The sequence below is a fragment of the Eptesicus fuscus genome, chromosome 10 (assembly GCF_027574615.1).
Source record: "Eptesicus fuscus isolate TK198812 chromosome 10, DD_ASM_mEF_20220401, whole genome shotgun sequence".
Lineage (NCBI taxonomy): Eukaryota > Metazoa > Chordata > Mammalia > Chiroptera > Vespertilionidae > Eptesicus > Eptesicus fuscus.
Window position 1 is genome coordinate 8,598,213 of NC_072482.1, and position 21,479 is coordinate 8,619,691.

Below are 21,479 nucleotides of genomic sequence, written 5' to 3' on the forward strand. Positions count from 1 at the left end.
CTCTCAAAAGAAATTTCAATCGTTGTGCTATTGATATTTGGCTCTGTGGACTAATGAGTTTGTCGACCACTGACCTAGACACATTCAGGTGGTAGCTGTTTTGTGGGCTAGGGGGTTGTCTGCAGCTCACCAGCACCAGTGCAGTGCTCACTCAGATGATATTTTTACTTCTGAAGCCTTATTAACATATCCCAGGCTCCAAAATGCAGTATATGATCCTTGACTGCAGAAACAAATTGCCAGCTGCCTCATAAAGAACAACCTCATTTAGCAGAAGGCAAATGCTAGCATAGAACAAAAGTAAATAAAGATGGCTACATATGCTCTAGCTTTCAAACTGGAAGGTGACAGTGATGAGAGGAGCAGAAGAGAGAAAGGATTAAACATGAAAGAGAACAGCTGCTGACTATCTGACTATTTTAGCAGTCTAATAATACAATACGGCAACAATACCAATTAAAATGGCTGGTGTGAAGCTTTAGATCCATGGCTGGTGTGAAGCTTTAGATCCAGAGATCTTAAGGCTAAAGAAACCATGAGAGTCCAGCCAATTCACCCCCCACTGTCATATAAGGAAGGCTACTATAAACTTCAATGAAGAGTGCTTTGTAAACTGCAGTGCTCTATAGAAATACATGGTACTGCTGCTATTCCTAATATGAGTCTATTCTTCTTTTAGTCATAAATTTATCAGAAGTCCCAATTCCTTCTGCATTTTTTAATTTCTGATAAACAGAGTTGTAATTGTTAATATTACCGATGTTATTTTTATTATTTTACCTTTTATTTCCTTGAGAACCTTCAAACAGTTTATGCTGCCCAAACTGAATATCTTAGCGGTGTAAAGCATGAATGGAATATGCCGTGTATATGAGAATGAACCCGAACAAGGCTCACTTCATTTCCACCCATAGAATGTCAGTTGGATCTATCAAAATTCTCAGATGTCCTGGGAACCCCATACCTTCATAGACCCAACCACTCATTAAAGGTTAGGGCGGGAAGGGAAAAAGGAATGGCTAGCCTTTCTTGTCAAAGAAGGAGGGCTCGGTGATGTGCTTTCAGTGAGTGGAATAAAAGAAAAAGTTTTAAAGGGTCAAAGGGAGAGAGCATGAAGAGAAGCTTAAATGTCTGACTTCAGCACCCACCTTAAAAGGACTACTTCATCCAACTGAACTAAAATAGACCACCACTAGCTATTACAAAACCACCTAACGAAGAAAGAATCTCTACATGTGACCTCTGGTTACCTTTCAACACTGCAGTCCTCCTAAACAAACTGGCACCAGAGTAAATGCAGCCAAGAAGAACCTAACATTTACATTTTATGATTTCATTTCAATTTTTCATATAATTTTTAGTAGACCTACTTTGTGGGTATAATTTAATTCTAAAATATTTGGGAATTACATTTAGTCCAGTTGTGCCTGAAAAAAGGAAAGAAAAAGTAATTTTCCAGTTTTACAGATGCTTCCAGAATTCTGTCTGGAGATGGATTAATCTACAGTTACTCAGCTGCAGAATATTATTTCTATTCCAGACTTTTTATATGAACTTTTAAATCCATTAGATTGATACCAGTTCCTCCCACCTAGTCTTAAAGAGCTGATTTAATAAGAACACCATTTTCTTAGTCAAGGCTTTCTTTATTAAGGGAGCAGAGTCCTGTGTGAATACAGTCAACATTTCCTCTTACATTATGACAACTTCATATAAACAGAGCCTGCGGCAGGGCAATGAGGCAAAATGTTGAGTGGTAAATAAGAGAATTTGTTTAAAAGACACCATAATGGGGCTTAAAACTGAACTTAACTTACAAAGGTTAAGATAAAAGAAAACCAATATTAACCATTTGCTCAAAAAATATTGAAATGACAGGCACTAGTGGCATCAAAACATAGAAAAAGGAAGTGTTATTTTCTTAATAAGTATAAAACTATTCACTATTAAATATTTCAATATCCCTTCTTCACTCCCCTTCTGCAACTGAAAGACAATAGTGGAAAGAAATTTACCCTTTTGTTCTCTCTGGACCTGCATGTTAATAGAGATGACAATGACATTATGCCCATTGTTCTTGGTTTAGACAATATGAGCAATCAATGGAGGCCCCAAGATACAGGCAGCAGCTACGAAGCTCTCTCTTTCTCCTCTGAGCTTTTATACACAAAAAAGCATAGAAGAAATCATAAAGTGCTACTTAACGCCCCAAAAATTAAAAATGGAGAAAGAGGGTGGGATCAATGTGTATTGTCTCACAAACATAGTTTCAAAGATAATTGGTAATGTTCTCTTTTTCCAAAGAAGTGAGGGTTAAATATAGTCACTCAGTACAGAGACTAATGATCTTCAAGATGTGTAAATTATACATTACAGTTACATAACAGACTAAATCACAGTCATCAACAAAAGAACATTTGGCACGATTCTTGAATTTTTATGATTCTAGTTCATAAACAGAGCCTCAAAAAGAAGGGAAAAAAATCTCACCTTAAATCAGCCCTATAAGCAGCCTCACACCTCATGACAGGTACCAAGTGTCCAAGGTGAATGGAAGATAAAGGCAATCATCTTCATTGGAGTGCAGAATGGAAGGGGGCTTTTTGTTTTCAAGGTTTCCTTAAAATAACACTCGGTCACTCCATTAGTTTTTAAAAACGGGAAAAAGAAGGTCAACTACTCAAATACATGTAGAATTGTGTGTTTAAACACCAACAGACCTAATGTGACTTTCTGTCCCTAGGTCAAATCTAGACGCTGAAGTCTAGTGAAAGAACACAGAAGACTTTAAAAAATCTGGGCACCACAAACCAAAGACTGGCCAAGAATTCTCATGCTTTTGATGCAGCTAAAAGGGCTACATGGCCCCACAGTGTCATGCCAGTGCCACCACTATAGGCAATTCAGAACGCGTCAGGAGCACTTGGTTAGCAACATGCTGAGAATGTCCAAACATTCTGCCTCAGTTCCTATGACAACACAGAAGCAGGAAGTCTCCTCAGGCTTATCAGACGCACCCAATTAACATTCATCTTTGACAAGCTCATCCTTTAATCTCCCATACAAAAACAGCTACCATTATTCTGTAATACCAGTTAAGAAGTCATAGTGATCTGAGCAAAGTACACTAATGGGGGGGAAAAAGAGATCTTAACCCAAGAAAATGGAAGAAACCTATGAGGAATGCAAAGACCAAACCAACCCAGAAAGGACATTCTTTCCCTCATTCCATTGGGTTGTGTCTCTTCTGCCACCAATTCAACACAATTTTCTCTCTGCAGTTTGAATAAAAAGCAAAAATTGCTCTTTTTGAAAAGAGACTGGCCTTCTAAGGATTTTTAGAATTCAAAGGCAATACTCAGAGGATTTCCAAGTGTCGAGAGCTCCAAAGAATCCATCAATCTTGATATATTTGGAATGACCGGACAATCTAAGGATGCCCTGAGCCACTCCACTCAGCCTCAACCATATTTTAAGATGACTATGAAGAAGTCGGTGTTGACTTAGATCCACAACCAATATTATTTGTGGGGCCCTGGAACACTGCCATATTTCTTACATATAAGAGATTCTCAGACCAGAAAACAGTAAAACAATTCATAAAGTGATTATCTTAAACTTCATAGCCTAGGATCACAAAAGCAGTCTCTGGCTTATTTCCTGAAACTAATATGTTTCTAAGTAATTAAATACCAAAGTAATGCTATGACAAAAAATTAAAACTTCAACCTTCTTAGGTGTATTGGGACACAAATCTGTGTGTGTACCTTCTTAGACACAACCACCTCCATGCATGTGTGTTCTCTTTTTCTCTCTCAATTGGTGCCTTACCCAAGTCACTTTTGGACTTGGATGAAATACCCCATGCAGGGCATACAGAGGGCCTGGATGAGGCAGCTTGGGAGTGCAGAGGAGTTTGTTCCCAGGGATAAACCTCCATCAACTACGAACAGGAGAGGAGACTGGAGGAAACCAGGCAGATAAATCCCCCCTTTCTTCCTCTTTTCCAAGGACCACTCCAAGTGTACTTTCTCCTTAAAACCCTTTCAGAGAAATCCTGTTGGCAAGTGAGCATGCTTGTTGAGTGACCTGCTATGGCTCTTTCCAGCTTGTTATGAAGCAAGAGCTAGTACAATCCATCAAATCAATTTCTTTGCATCTATCCTTGTTTCTATTCCTTCTGTCCTTACCTTACAGACCTGGACCTTTATCTCTCAAAGAAAGCATTAACATTTTAATCGTTACCTCCGGCTCTGTTTGCCAGAGAACCCAGGCTTAGACATTAGGATTAAAGGAATTAATTCCAGAACTAAGAAGAAACCATTAAAATATGTACTTTTTTTTTTCCAAATACAATAAATCCTAGGGAGAAGTAGAAAAATATTAAGTACCTAAAACTTAAAAGGCCAGGGCCGATACAATATCAATTGTCACCAACTGAGAAAGCAGTCAGGCAGCAACGAGTCAAATACAGAATTTCTTCAATGTGCCCCACACTACCAACTTCAGAGGACAAACAAGATCAGGCATTTTCATTAGGGAACAATTCTGTGTAAAAGATGCTACCCATTGCCTATACAACATTTTTTCTTTCCTACTAGCAAAGTCCTGATAGCATCACTTTTGTCCACTCCTCTCCAATGTGAAGAGGTAACTCTTGATCAGAAAGCACATGGTTCCATTATCTTCACCAGTAACTGATTTGGGCTCGTTAATATCCATTAGTTCTAGTCAATGACATACGGAGGTCGGTTAAGGGGCCTCTGGGAAAGGTTTCTTAGCTCTTTTGAGGAACAGAAGAGATATTACTGCATCGGGCTGTGATGCCTTGATGTAACAGCCATCTAAGACCATGAAAGGATAAAGCCTGAGGACAAAGTTGACAAAGAAATGATGGCAAGGATTTCAGAACCCCAATCCTTCGCTATCCGAACCAGGAGGGTTGACACCTGCAAGGGTCAGACATGTCTGGGGCCAACTGAGATGCCTCCCAGGTGCTTTATTTGTCTTGCTTGGGTTTGCAGTGGGGCTCGAAGAGGATGGCGGGTGAAAAGAAAACTGAGAAGCTGGATACTAAGAAGAAGAAGCCTGATACTAAGGAGAAGAAACCTGAAGCCAAGAAGGCTGGTGCTGGCGGCAAGGTTAAGGCGCCTAAGAAGGGGAAGCCCCACTGCAGCTGAAACCCCGTCCTCTTACGAGGAACTGGCAGATATTCCTGGTCGGCTATGTGTTCGCTAAAGGCCATGTACAAGAGGAAGTATTCGGTAGCTAAATCCAGGATTGAAAAGAAAAAGGAGAAAGTTCTTGCTACTGTGACAAAACCAGTTGATGGCGACAAGAATGGTGGTACCTGAGTGGTTAAACTCGGCAAAATGCGTAGATATTATCCTCCTGAAGATGTACCTCGAAAGCTGCTGAGCCATAGCAAGAAACCCTTCAGCATGTGAGGAAATTGTGGGCCAGCATCCCTCCTGGGACCAATGATCATCCTCATTGGGCGCCACAGAGGCAAGAGGGTGGTTTTCCTGAAGCAGCTGAGCAGTGGCTTGCTACTTGTGACTGGACCTCTGTCCCTCAATCGAGTTCCTCTGCGTAGAACACACCAGAAATTTGTCATCGTCACTTCCACCAAAATTGATATCAGTGGTGTGAAAATCCCCAAAAATCTCACTGATGCTTACTTCAAGAAGAAGCTGCGCAAGCCCAGACACCAGGAGGGTGAGATCTTCGACACAATTTTTCTTTTTGAAAAAGACACAAAACATGTGCTATATCAATTCAAGAAAAAGTGATGAAGCATAGGTACAGAGAGTAAAGAAATCATTACTGTGGGACATTAGAGGCAGATTTCTAAATAAGATGAAACTAATAAACATGCCTTTAGAACAGCATAAAGGTATGCTGTCTAAATTCAATTAGTGTAATTTGACTTCCAGAAAGCTCTCTCCTGCAGATGTGAATAGTTCTGTCTGTCCAGCATCCTCTTACAAGTGGGAAATACTGCTGCTTTCACTCTGAGCTCAGGGATGAGTGCCAGACCCAAAGTGGACTAGTCAGAACAACTTCCTGGGATTTTTTAAATCTTAAGATTTTTTTAAAAAGTGAGTGTCATAGCATTTGGGTTACAGGTGTGTGGATTTGTCAGAAGTCAGTGAATGAAAACAAAATTTATGCATTTTCTTGGATGTCAATTTTACATTATGAGAAAAATTTAAACAAACAGTGAACTCTAAGTTAATGATATGCATGCTGAAGTACTTAGGGGTGTGTGTACTAATGTCTGCAATTTACTTTGAAATGGATTTTTAACAGATGCACTGATAAATAGGAAGATTGATAGACATATGAATATGTGATAAAGCAAGTATGGTAACATCCATACATGGTAAAACTTTTTGTTTGGATAATTTCCAAAATAATTTTTTTTTGGGAAAAACAAGGTGAATGCCCAGCCAGGCTGAGCGTCGACCCAGGAACCAAGAGGTCACGGGTTCGATTCCTGGTCAGGGCATATGCCCAGGTTGCGGTCTCGATCCCCAGTGGGGGGCATGCAGGAGGCAGCCAATCAATGATTCTCTCTCATCATCGATGTTTCTATCTCTCTCTCCCTCTCCCTTCCTCTCTGAAATAAAAAATATATTAAAAAGAAAAACAAGGTGAAGTCCCACTCTGCTGGCAATGCTGTGAGCTACAGTTCAGGAGTTATCTGTGGTCATGTTTCCCAGGGTGTGGAGGAAACTGTTTCAGAAAACAAACAATGTAGAAAGAGCCAAGAAATATGGAGTGGAGGGGGTTTTGAGATATTTGAGTTGTCCCTGACTTCAGTGCCCCTTGAGACCCAGCTGCACGCCTGCCATTTCAGCAGTTACCTAAGTCAAAAAATTTGTTTTCACCTAAGTTAGTTCAAGGTGGGTTCCTTATCACTTAACAAACCAAGAAGTCCGGACTAATACACTAGCCAAGGTAATAATAAGAATTATAGACAAAGAAAGATGGCCACTGGAGCACTATTTATAAAAAACAAAATACAAAAATAACCTGATCAAACAAAAGAAAAATGGCGAAATTTATGGTATATTTGATGACATAAAATAATACTCGTAATGAAATTTTATATGAAAATCCCACAAAACTATTTATAGTTTATATACATATAAACCACACAGTTTATATAGTTATTTATATGAAAATATACAAAATTGTTAACACTGGTTATCTCTGGATTCAGAATTATTATGTTCAAATGTATACTTTATTTTTTAAGTTTTTTTCAATGTGTATATACTAGAGGCCCGGTGCACGAAATTCATGCACAGCGGGGCGAGGTGTGTGTCCCTCAGCCCAGCCTGCACCCTCTCCAATCTGGGATCCCTCTAACAATCCAGGACTGCTGGCTTCCAACCGCTCGCTTGCCTGCCGGCGTGATTGCCCCTAAGCACTTCTGCCTGCCAGCCTGATCACCCCCTAACCACTCCCCTGCCAGCCTGATCGATGCCTAACTGCTCCCCTGCCAGCCCGATTACCCCTAACTGCCCTCCCCTGCAGGCCTGGTCGCCCCCAACTGCCCTCCCCTGCAGGCCTGGTTGCCCCCAACTGCCCTCCCCTGCAAGCCCAGTCACCCCCAACTGCCCTCCCTTGCAGGCCTGTTCCCTCCCAACTGCCCTCCCCTGCAGGCTTGATCACCCCCAACTGCCCTCCCTTGCAGGCCTGGTCTCCCCCAACTGCCCACCTCTGCCAGCCCGGTCACCCCTAACTGCCATCCCCTGCAGGCTTGATCACCCCCAACTGCCCTCCCTTGCAGGCCTGGTCTCTCCCAATGGCCCACCTCTGCCAGCCTGGTCACCCCTAACTGTCCTCCCCTGATGGCCTGATCACCCACAACTGCAATCCCCTGCAGGCATCTTGTGGCGGCCATCTTGTGTCCACATGGGGGCAGCCATCTTCTGTGTTGGAGTGATGGTCAATTTGTATATTACTCTTTTATTAGATAGGATTACTTTTAGAATAACCAAGAAAAATAAGTCATTTCTTTAAAAACTCACTACTATTAAAGATTTTTAAATAATATATCTTATGGCCTGGCCAGCATGGCTCAGTGGTTGAACATCAACCTATGAACCAGGAGGTCATGGTTCGATTCCCAGTCAGGGCACATGCCAAGGTTATGGGTTTGATCCCCAGTGGGAGGCGTGCAGGAGACAGCCAATCAATGATTATCTCTCATCATTTATGTTTCTAGCTCTCTCTCCCTCTCCCTTCCTCTCTAAAACCAATTAAAAAAATATATAAAATTCCTATATAATAAAAGCCTAAATGCTAAGTTTCCGGTCGTTTGTTCAACCAATCAAAGCATAATCTACACTAATAAAAGAGAAAAATGCTAATTGACTGTACCTTTGCTACACCCACAGCCAATCAGAGCGAGTATGCAAATTAACCCAACAAAGATGGTGGTTAATTTGCATACACTGAGGGAGGGAGGAGTGAAGACTGAAGACAGCATAGAAGGAAGAGGGAGGGAAAGCGGAAAGCAAGGCAGCTGCCAGAGGGAAAGCGCGGGCGGGGCGGGCAGCGGCAGGTGGGGCGGGGCGGGCAGCGCAAGAGGCCACGGCGGCCACTTGCAGGAATCTTCCTGCAACGGGCTCCTAGTATGCTTATGATATGCTAAGGCTGCTCAACTGCTCGCTATGACGTGCACTGACCACCAGGGGGCAGACACTCCAACCGGTAGGTTAGCTTGCTTCTGGGGTCCGGCCGAACAGGACTGAGCAAGATGGGCCAGACACACCCTGGAGCCCTCCTGCAGTCCCTCCCCAGCTGGCCAACCTCCTGTGTTCCTCCCCAGCCCCAATCATGCACCGGTGGGGTGCCTCGGCCTGGCCTGTGCCCTCTTGCAATCTGGGACCCCTTGGGGGATCTCAGAGAGCCAGTTTTGGCCAGATTCCACAGGCCAGGCCGAGGAGCCCCACTGGTATATGAATTCATGTACCGGGCCTCTAGTATATATATATAAGCTATGACTTGCTTCCTGAGCACCATTCCTACTATAAATGTTCTAAATATTCATGAATGTTTGAACTCTTCCGTACATTCCCCAAGGCTTGGGAAGTGATAGCCCAATGGTTAAGATCATGATCCATGAAGCCAGACTATTTCAGTTCAAATCCCCACTATGCCCTTATTTTTGACAGCAAAACAAAATGTATGGTTTGGAGCAGATTAGTTAATCTTTCTTGCCTTAATCTGTCCATGTATTAAGTGGAGAAATAGTACTTACAAGTTTGGGAAATAAATGAGATAATACATGTAAAACACCTAGAATAATCATGATCACCTTCATGAACAGCTTGTCTGATGATCTTGTTTCCAAATTTAATAACAGAATTTAACTCATTGAGTATTATTAACTTACTAGTAGCCCATTTGCAGGAAGAATCCTGCAAGCGGCCGCTGCGGCCGAGTGCGCTGCCGCTGCCGCCGCCGTTGCAGCCACCATGCCTGCACCCCGCGCCACTGCTGCCCGCCCCACCCCACCCCACCGCGCTCCGCCCCGCCCCGCCTTGCCCCGTCCCTCCCTGCCTGGGCTTTCCCTCTGGCAGCCACCTTGCTTTCCGCTTTTCCTCCCTCTTCCTTCTAAGTTGTCTTCAGTCTTCACTCCTCCCTCCCTCAGCATATGCAAATCAACCGCCATCTTTGTTGGGTAATTTGCATACTCGCCCTGATTGGCTGGTGGGCGTGGCTTTGGCTGGTGGGCGTGGCTTGGGCGTAGCGAAGGTGCAGTCAATTTGCATATTACTTTTTTATTAGGTAGGAGTAGAGTCCCAGCGCGTGAAACTGCACAAGACCCAGACCTGCTGTGCTGGCAGGACCCCAGACCCGCCCTGCACGAGCCGCGGGCCCTGCCAGCCCCACGCAAGCCCCGCCAGCCCGTGAGCCCCGCCAGCCCTGAGCGAGCCCTGGCAGTTCCGTGTGAGCCCCGCCTTGCCATGCGAGCCTTGAGTCCCAGCCCACAAGAGGTGCTCCATGCACCTCCTAGGGACCGTTTGTTTGGTCATTCCACGTTAGGGTATGATGGCCACAGGCCTTTTATAATATAGATTCTTTTTCACTTCCTATTTATAAACTAGAAGCCCGTTGCACGAAGTTTCGTGCAATAGACCTTCCTTCACCTGGCTGCCGGCACCAGTTTTCCGCCAGCAGCAGTTTTCCTCTGGCCACCCGCTGATCAGAGCGCCTCCCGCCAGCGCGATCGGCCACCCCGAGAGAAACTCTGATCGGGAGGCGCTCCGATGCGCGGGTGGCCAGAGAAAAACTGCTGCTGGCGGAAAACTGGTGCTGGCAGCCACGAACTCGGCCACCTTCCACCACCTGCGCCTTCCAACGGCCATCGGTCCTCCTGCAGTGCTGGCCGTTGGGGCCTACGGGAGGAACGGAGGAACAGGGGGCGGGGACTCGTGAGTCCCCGCCCCCCGCTCATCCTGTCAGCCTAATTGGCCATCTCAAGTCCCGCCCCCAGCCTGCCGTCGGCCCAATCGTGGGCGTAGCGGAGTGATGGTTATTTGCATACTTCCCTTTTATTAGGTAGGATATGTTTTATACCTAGTCTACCTTCATCCTTTCATTCATACTTTTGTTTCCAAATACCTGCTGAAAGTCCAGGACTGTCCCAGGCAGAAGATACCACTGCCCTAGGGTATGGGCCTCCTCCTCTCTGAAGCTAAACCCATGGGTTCTACCTTATACTTCACAACTAGCTTCTTGCCAGTTTGTTCCACCTCCTTCTCCAAATCCTCCTGTGTGTCTAAAAATGTACACATCTATCATTATTTTGAAAAAAAATTTCATTTGAACCTACTAGAACCTTCTTCTTCACCCAAACTTCTCAAATAAAACCCCTCAAATTTGGTTTATTATAGGCTACTGGAACTTCACTTACCAAGATTACTCATGGACTCCATAATGCCAGGTCCAATAATTAGTTTAGACCTCATTCTGTTTCTTCTGTGGTCTCTAATACTCACTATGCACTTCTTTAATATAAGTGGTTAACACCATCTTGGTTTTCTCTCATTTCTCTGGCTGCTTTGTTACACTGCCTTCAACCAGATGCTCCTCAAAAAATAGGCCTAACTCTTTTTATTCTCTCTCAAAGATCTTGATTCTTCCATAGTTCAAATATTAGCTCTAAGGAGATAATTGCCATACTTCTAACTCCAGCCCTGACTTCTCTCCTGAATTCCAGTCCTCCATTCCAACTGCCTGTCAGGCATTTCCCATTGGCCTTTCGATCTTACAAGCATGTCTGAAAAATGTGATAATCCCATCCACAGACTGCTCCCTATTCTGATTTTCCCTCTGTACTTAAAGATACCAAATGATGGGGAAAACTACAAGTCTATCAATTTCTGCTAATTCTGAAAATATAATGTATCAGGTTAATCTTCCATTTTAACACAAGAACAAGCATATATCTTTTGTTTTCATTTCTCTATATGAACAAAGAAAACATCAGATATAAGATGAAATGGCAGACCTCCAAAATTTTTCTCCTCCCTTCAGCCAACTTTAGCTGGCAAATGGCTACTCAACTGAGACTATATTTCCCAGCCTCCCTTGCCAGTATGTGTGACCAGTAGCTAAGTTCTAATCAACAGATTTTGAGTGAAGGTGATGAATAACATTTCCAAGCCTTGATCTTTATACATTAGGCATACACTTCTCTGTTACCATGGAGTCCACCAGAGGAATCATGGAAGTCATGTCTAAAGGATGGCAGAACCACCTTGCCAACCTAAGCCCCATGAGATGGTGAGGGAGAGCCTGCCTATCAGCACTAGACTCTTAAGTGGGAGAAAAATACCTTCTATTTTTCTCAAAGGCATTGGGCCTTACTGATGCAAACATGGATAAAATTAAACATCAGAACTGCATATTAGAACCTACAACCACTCTGCAAGTTCATGGTACTGAGGCACCAATTTAGAAGAAAAAGTCACCCAGAATGAATCTATTCCTACATACTTGATGCCTAGGAATTCATTAGTTTCTTAAGATAAAAAAGCAACTGGTTGAGTCCATAATCTTAAGCCCAAGAGATGAGAAAATTACAAATTACTTTGGGGAAATTAAGGGGTTTCTGAGGAGCACATGCACTGTCAACACTAGCAATAAAAAGGAAATGAGAGTAGGAGGAGTGGGAGAAATAAAAGTATTCATTGTGATTTTAATTCTGAAATCCAGGTACATTTAAGGAGTGACAGGTGTTATCTACATAACATTCTTTTAACATTTCTTATATATAAGCAGGAGTAATTTGGTATCTAAAATTATCTTCATCAGTTTTTTCATCCAAGTCTATAGTCTTTTATTTAACAAATCTTAATCACTTGTACCACATTTAACTAATATCAGCAATTAATGTCAACAACTAATGTTTATATATTAGCTCAACCAAATATTAATAACATCAGCCTCATTTATTTATGTATCTACTAGAGGCCCGTTGAACATAGGCCTTCCTTCCCCTGGCTGCCAGCACCGGTTTTTCTCCGGCACCCGGGACCCAGGCCTTCGCTCTGGCCAGAGCCTTCAGTCTTTGCTCCAGCCAGAGCACCGCTCCTGTAGCTCCCTCCGCCCCCTGCCCGCCCCCTCATAGCAGGCGTCCCACCCCGCCCAGCCACTTCGCGCCTACATGCGTGCTTCCCAGAGGCCCGGAGTGGCTGGGGGCTGGGGCCACCACCATCTTTGTTGGGTTAATTTGCATACTCACTCCTGATTGGCTGGTGGGCATCGCAAAGTGATGGTCAATTTGCATGTGTCTCTTTTATTAGTGTAGATTTATTTTCAGCCTTATTTAAATGTATTTATTCCTCTAAACCAGTGATTCTCAACCTTTCTAATGCCGCGACCCTTTAATACAGTTTCTCATGTTGTGGTGACCCCCAACCATAAAATTATTTTCATTGCTACTTCATAACTGTAATTTTGCTACTGTTATGAATCATAATGTAAATATCTGTGTTTTCTGATGGTCTTAGGCTCTACAGCAGCGGTTCTCAACCTGTGGGTCGCTATCCACAGGTTGAGAACTGCTAGCAGGGTTGCCTAAGACCATCGGAAAACACAGATATTTACGATGATCTTAGGCTCTACAAGCAGCGGTTCTCAACCTGTGGGTTGCGACACAGAGGTTGAGAACTGCTAGCAGGGTCACCTAAGACTATCGGAAAACACAGATATTTACATTACGATTCATTAACAGTAGCAAAATTACAGTTATGAAGTAGCAACGAAAATAATTTTATGGTTGGGGGTCACCACAACATGAGGAACTGTATTAAAGGGTCGCGGCATTAGAAAGGTTGAGAACCACTGCTCTAAACAAATGAACTCAGGGTTAACACTAATTTCCAAGATGGGTAGAAGTTAAGTAAAGAATCAGACTCTGGCGCCTGAATTCCTTTAGACAGATGGCTGGTCTTAAAGTATTTATAACCAGATGACCACTATTCTATTCAAGAATGATACTGTGTCATTGCCAACTTTTGATTATGTATGCTAACTGAAGGCAGAAGCACAGATAATCAAAAACAATCTGCAAATCAATTTTAGTTGGCTTTGAAATATCTATTAATTTTTTCAAAGACATTTATTTTACTTTTTCTCAGGATAATACGAAAAATTACTTGCATTCCCTGGGTTCAAGCCAAATGGTGGGAGCATAATTGGCAGTTGAACCAATTCAACGTGGGTATAAAAATTCACCACAGAAAAAAATGGAAAACAGACTAATTATAAGAGATAAATGAGACTTGATGACAGGTATTTAAAAAATAAAATATTTTAAAACAAGATTCTGTATTAAGCTAAATATAGACTTAGACTCGCAGAGATGCAAGCAGAGAAAAGTTCTGTGCTATATTTGAATTCACAAGCTCAGGGAAATAAATATTTCTAGAAGCCCCTTGGTGGCTGGACAACCAGTCTTAAAGGTATCTCAAAGAATGATGGCAGGGATGCTAATGTTGTGTGTTTTCCTCTTATAGTTAAGGTTCTTTATTAATGAGCAGGACACATGATCATGAGCACTGCTACATGTACTCCAAATGTGAAAATGGGGCTGCAATAGTTTAGGAATTAATGGTACAGTAGGGGCACAGGCACAAAAACAGGAGGCACACAGAAAAGTAGAACTTTCTTTCCTCCCATGTCAGTGTGTAAAACAACTTTCAGTCCCATCTTCTGATTTTTGTTTAGGGCCTAAGAAATTTTTGGCATTTAATAAGTACTAAGTAATAAGAGCATAGTGGAGTCATAATAAATTACTATGTTCCACAGTGGGGCTCATTTTATGGATTAGCCTAGTAATCCACGAGCCATATTGTTGATAACTGGTTTATATTACAATAAAATTTATTGTATTACAACAGATTCACTGACTTACAGCATGTTATACACTTGCAAATCCCAAACCTATAAAGCATTTATTTTTTATTTAAGATTTATAAAATCATGTCCATTTTAAGATGCCTCCTGGTGCTTTTATGATATAAAAGCAGATATAAACTTCTAACAAAAAGAAAAGCCAGGCTCTGTTCAGATTTACTTTCTGTTCTTTTTTAAGCACTAAACAAAAGTAGTATGTCTTATACCTGAGGTCAACCCAAAGGGCCAACTTTATAAAGACTTATAAAGTAAAAAGTCTATCTCAAGAAAATAATTCTTTCTCTGGACACCAAAGGCTTGGGCTGACTAGCAGGACAGCTTTGGCAGTGCCGGAAGTCAGTGTTAAGACACATAAAGGTTTAAGTATAAATTTTTTAAAAATTCACTATTCTGAATTTAACTCCAAAGCAGAGCTGTGATGTATGTCCTGCTGTGTTCTATGAGGCCAAATGCTACAGTGCCATACTCTGCACACAGCATCACCTCACGTGGTCTATACTGAGCAGGGTCCTTTTCTTTCACATACATGCACAGCTTGATCTAAAGGACAGAAAGTCAAGAAAACACAACAGCTGTCGTATTGTTGATCAAAGGTGAAATGATAAATAGAAACTTAATGGCAATATTTCTGGTAGTCTCAGGTGAAAAACCCCTAAAGTGAAATGCATATTATTCATATTAATTCTGATTTTTCATTTATAGGCCTCCCACATACACCTTCCCTATAAAAAGCATTAAAAAAATCACAAAATGGATGTCAGAATAATATAATGTTTGAACAGATATTGTTACTGAATATAGATAGCAAGTTTCATGGGTGTTTTTCTTTTCACTCTTATGTTACCTGTGCTTATACAATACCTTGCATATAGTAGGTGTTCAAATGTTTGAGGAAGATAGGAGGAAAGACATTAAGGAAGGAAAAATTTAAACAGGAGGGAGTTTTATAAGTGGAACATGGACATAAAAGTAACTATAAAATTTTCATTCTGGGATTGACCTGCACCTTGTAATCTTTATTCCGAATTAGTCAAAGCCCTTCTTTCTTCCTCTGTTTCTAGCATGTTTAGTATAAAATCAGCCATTTCTTTTAGTTATATATGAGTAACTCCTTAGAATTTAGAATTCCTGAGGTTCTTAGGATCTTACTAAAACGATAAAAGAACATATAAATTTACCGACATGTTTAATCCATAAATATACTAGTATATAGAGAGGTATATAGAAAGGGAGAGCAGAGATGGTTATTAAAAGACTACAGTTAAGATTCTCAGGTTGGACACATACCCTCTCCTCTACTCTCTCAACCCTTCACCTTAGTTGAGCTCATCTACTCCCAAAGCTTCAACTCAACTATATGTCAGTAACTCCCAATTTGTATCTCTAATCAAGACTCATTTTCTACGCACCAGTCCTTTACAGCCAACGCTCTCTGGAAATCTCCAATTGGATGACTCACAAGCATCTCAAACCTAAAAGCCTCAATACTATATACTTGGTCTTAGTGCACCCATATGCCTTTCCCCAGATTTCTCTCTCAGTAAATGGACCACTGTTTACACAGTTGTTCATGCCAGAAATCCAGTGTCAATGACTAGGCCTTCCTTTCATTCCGTCTCCTGCATCTTCCATATCCATGCTATCATAACGCTTGTCATTATTACCTTCAAAACATATCTCAATCCCAACTGCTTTTCTGCATTTCCAATGCCATCACCCTAAGCTAAAGATTATTAAGTGTCATCACCCTAAGCTAGAGATTATTAAGTGTCATTTATGGGACCCCTTTGTACTTGCAAGGCTGGTCCATTTGGCCCACAGTATTTTCATGAACTACTTGGATTAGTTGCTCACACCCTATCTAATAAAAAGGGAATATGCAGATTGACTGTCACACCATCACAAAGATGGTGGCACCCATAGCCACAAGATGGTGGCATCCAGTCCCCTCAGCCCCGCCGAAGTCCCCCAGTCCTTTCAGCCCAGCCGGGGGACTGCAGGCACACAGTGCGGCTGAACCTGCCCTTAGCGCCCCAGCCTCCCAGGGCAGGCCCGAGGCACAGGCAAGCCTCGGATGTCAGCTATCCAGCCTCCCAGGGCTGGCCCAAGGAGCAGGCAAGCCTCGGATGGCAGCTGCCCAGCCAATGCCCGAGATGCAGGCAACCCTTGGATGGCAGCTGCACAGCTGCCCAGGACCGGCCCAAGTAACAGACAAGCCTCAGATGTTGGCTGCCCAAGGCTCAGGTAACCAGGGCCAGCCGAGCCTTGTGCTGCCGGCAGTGGCAGCAGCAGAGGTGTGATGGGGGCATCGCCTTCCCCTGATCGCTGGGTCGCCTCCCGCCCCTGAGGGCTCCTGGACTGTGAGAGGGGGCAGGACGAGCTGAGGCACTCCCCCCTCCAGTGCATGAATTTTCATGCACCGGGCCTCTAGTTTAATCATATAAATTGAAAAATTTAATAAAACAAACTAGATCCCTGGCTTCTCTTGGAAAATTAAAAGACCTGGCAATACTAGGCATATAATTCCATTTGGCTTAAAGTTGTTGGGACTCAGGAGAGGCTATACCTCTTAACGCAGGACCTATGCCCTCTGATTTACTTGCCAGCCACCTCTCCATTGTCTCCCAACACTTAGGCCAAAGGAAAGTTGCCATTTATCAATGCAGTTTCAATATTTTGTTATATATTTTTACATACATGACCATTGAAAGCAAATGAGTATATGAACTTATTCCAGTACAAGTTCCCATTTAAAATGTGAATCAGTCATTTCACTTCTCTGATCAAACTTTCTAATGACTTACCATTGAATTAAAATAAAAAATCTAAACTCTTACCATGGCCTAAAAGGCCCTGAATGATCTAATGTGTCCAATTCCATCTCCTGCCACTCCCCTCACTTACCATGCTTCATCTACTATCCTTCTTTCTCTTAATTGCCCCCAAGTTTGGAAGGCTCTTATCATATATATACATGGCTGGCTCCTCGTCATCCATAAAAAAAAAGTCTTCTCTGCCCATAGAATATAAGGCAGTGCTACCCCACCTCCACCCAACCTACTTTCATTTTCATTCACCTTGTCTTATTTTCTTCATAGAATTCATTGCTATTTAACATTATCTTGCTTATTTACTTACCTATTATACATATAACCCTTCTAGAATGTAAACTCTACTACAGCTGGAACCACAAATGCCTTATTTGCCATTGTAATTACACTGCTTAGCACTTAGTAAATATCTTTCAAATGAATAATGTATTACCATAATAGTTCTTGCAACTTTAAATGGGCTCAGGCAACACCCATTCCCAATCCCTTTCTCATTTCTACTCCACTAGAAGCTAGCCTCTTTTGCAGCTTGGGATGCCATATAACACACTCAGTCATTCAACAAATACTAGTATATATTATAATTTTTCAAGGTGCTAGGATCAAAGAGCCAAAAAACCCTGCCCTCAAGGAATTTATAACCTAGCAGGGAAAGAAAGACAATAAACAAGGTAAGTTAGTAAATGATATACTGTATTAGCAGGAGATGAAGATTTAAAAAAAGATAGCGGAAAGGTACACGGGGCATGTGGTGAATGTGTGTGAGTGAGTATGTTTGTGTGTATGGGGAGGGGGGATTCAATCTAACTGGTACCTCCTTATCATTCTCAGGTCTCAGCTTAAACACGATTTCCTCAGGGAGGATGTCTTTTCCTTCACTGCCCTTATGATGTCATTTAAGTGAAATCATACAATTATCTATGTGACTAGAGGCCCAGTGCACAAAATTCGTGCACAGGGGGAGGGGGGTGTGTCCCTCAGCCCAGCCTGCACCCTCTCCAATTTGGGACCCCTTGAGGGATGTCCGACTGCCCTCTCACAAACCAGGACTGCTGGCTCCCAAACACTTGCCTGCCTGCCTGCCTGATTGCCCCTAACTGCTTCTGCCTGCCAACCTGATCACCCACTAACCGCTCCCCTGCCAGCCTGATCGATGCCTAACTGCTCTCCTGCGGGCCCGATTGCCCCTAATTGCCCTCCCCTGCCAGCCTGGTCACCCCTAACTGCCCTCCCCTACTGGCCTGGTCGCCCCTAACTGCCCTACCTTGCCAGCCGGTCGCCCCTAACTTCCCTCCCCTTCCAGCCTGGTAACCCCCAACTGCCCTCCCCTGCAAGCCTGGTCCCCCCCCCTCAACTGCCCTCTCCTGCAGGCCTGGTCCCCCCCCCCAACTGCCCTCCCCTGCTGGCCTGGTTGCCTCCAACTGCCCTCCCCTGCAGGCCAGGTTCCCCCCAACTGCCATCCCCTGCAGGCCTGGGTCCCCCCAAACTACCCTACCTTTCAGGTCTGGTCCCTCCCAACTGCCCTCTTCTGCTGGCCTGATCGCCCACAACTGCCCTCCCCAGCTGGCCATCTTGTGGCGGCCATATTTAACCACGTGGGGGCAGCCATCTTGTGTGTTGGAGTGATGGTCAATTTGCATATTACCTCTTTATTAGATAGGATTGTTTATTATCTGTCTCCTCCCATTGACTATAAACTCCTTGTTGGTAGGGACTTTGTTTTATTAGTAACATAACATGACACACTGTAGGCTTTCAGTAAACTTTTGTTACATGAATGAAGTTTCTTTCCCATTGTGAAAAATTTGCTAAGTTCTAGGAAGTTTTAAAAAAGTCACTCATAGCCACATATTTTAGTGTAAATTATATAAATCATTATTATACTATTATTTTTGATACTTAGTTACCTCTGGTTCGTTATTATGCTTCTTTGTAACATATCTATAAGTACACTATTCTCTAGAAAAACATCAAAAACATTATATGTTTTATTTTCAGTAAGAAGTAATAGAATTATTTCAATTTCACTCATTTTCACCCCACCAAAATGGTATAGGTTTAGCAAGTTGAAACAATTCATTTCCCTTTCATTTACACATTTATCTGTGAAGGCAGCATGAAGTATGCCACAGGAATCGTCTCTCTTCTAAGCCTATTACGTATGCTTTGTAATTTACTGGAAATTGAAATCATCAGTAATCATTTCTTCCTGTTCTCTTGTCAGGCTACAGTCCTTTCTTTAGAGCTTTCTTTTTGGGTTTTGCCAACACATTTGTAAAAGTCATTTTCCCTCTTCTTTTAAAATGAAAATGTGCCTACAAAGTTCAAAATTTTTAAATAGTATATTCCTAGATGGCACATACAAAAAAAATTGAGCAATTTCAAAGCAAAATTTCTTTTTTGCCCAATTCAGCACTTATCATTCCCTAGAGATATGTAAATGAGTAAAGAAGAGCTGTTCATACATTTAAAAAAAAAAAAAAAGGCACCGTATACTAAGATGTTTAGCTGAAAACCACACTATAATTCAAATACTGGTAAGGGTCACTGTCAACATGTTTAGTACAGGAGCACAATCTACCTTGAAATTATTGTAAGCTGATGAAAGGGATAAAAGTTTGACATATATTTCTCTAAAGAGAGCAGGGTAAAAAGATGGGCAATAAATCTATGAGGAAGTGCATATGGCCAGGTCAGTGTTATAGGAAAGGCACCAGGAAAAATCTATAACTGCAGAAAGGGACAAGAGAACCTGTGGTTAAAAGGGACCTCTAAAGTCTATGTATTCAAGATCTTTTGGATAATTTTCATTGGATTGTGGTGTTTTTCCAAAAATCGAGCCTCTGGGTTAAAAAAAATAAAAAGAGTTCTCTTTTTAAGTTCATAATATTTTTTAAAAGTAATCCACAATGTAACTCCTTTAAATGCCTCCATGCCCAGTTCCATAAATGTGCCTGGCACTCCATAGTTATTCATAAAACTTCCCTGGACATTTCAATGAGCTCCCAAAGTTGGTAAGATAAAACTCAATGCTAAGAGGGTGGTCACAAATCCTAGCTATTTAACCTGTAAGACTTTCTTTATGAAGCTCTATCACCCCAAGTAGCTAGTATGGTTAAATGGATAATGATGTAAAACACCCAGACTGTGCTGGCACAGAGGAAGCACTCGATAAATATTAGCTATTCTTCTTTGTGCACATGGCATTGCCCTAAGTCTTGGGAAATGCTATGTCTCCAAACTGACACTCCTGTTAACCTGCTTTGGAGGACAGTATCTTTGCCCCCAAATGAAGGCTGGCTCAGCATTTTTCAGCACTTTTGCATCCTATTTGAAAATCAGAAAAAAAGGCACAATTCCAGCAGGTCCTAACTTAGGCATTGTCAATGAGAAAAGCAACCCAAAACGACAGCTGTCAGGAGGGGGGAAAAGGTTAATGTTAATAACTAGGTTTCTGCAAAAGTAACTTTTCCCAGATAGCTAATACTAGACGTGACTGTGTAGCTAAGCCTCCAGAAAGTAGGAACTACTGCCCTACTTCTTTCTTTCACAGTTAAGCTTCTCAAAAATGTTGACTATATATGCTGTCCAGATCTTTTCTTTTCTCAACTATTCCAATTAGGCTTTCATCCACCTCATCTAAAACTACTTTATGAGGGCATTCAGGATCCAATCATCAATCACCAGTCCTCATCTACCATGATCTCTCAGCAGCACAACACAACTGGCCACTCCATTCCACTTCACTGGCAGCTCCTCTGGGTCTTATATGCTGGATCCATCTCCTGTCTTCAACCTCTTTTTTTTTTTTTTAATTTATTGATTTTAGAAAAGGGGGGAGAGAAACAGAAACATTGATTTGTTGGTCCACTTCTTGATGCATTCACTGGCTGATTCTTGTATGTGCCCTGACCGGAGATGGAACCCACAACCTTGGTGTATCAGGATGATGCTCTAACCAACTGAGCTACCTGGCGAGGGCTGTCATCAACCTCTTATAACTGGTGATCTCATTCAGTCTCACAGATTTAAGAAGCATCTATGCTGATAACTCCTACATTTATATATGCAGCCAGACTTCTCCCTTGGTCTTTAGATATATGTTCAATTGCATTTTCAACATTTCCAGTTGGACATCTAAAATGCATCTCAAACCTAAAACATTCAAACTGAGCTACCCTAAAACCTACTCTACTATCCTCC

At 42.3% G+C, this 21,479-nt stretch overlaps 1 protein-coding gene and 1 pseudogene across 2 annotated transcripts in view; one reads left to right on the plus strand and one right to left on the minus strand.

The window, feature by feature from the left end:
• BTBD9 (BTB domain containing 9) overlaps positions 1-21,479 on the minus strand; it is a 482,681-nt gene that overhangs the window by 339,045 nt on the left and 122,157 nt on the right. The window lies entirely within an intron of this gene.
• On the plus strand, positions 4,983-5,792 carry LOC103295545 (60S ribosomal protein L6-like; annotated as a pseudogene).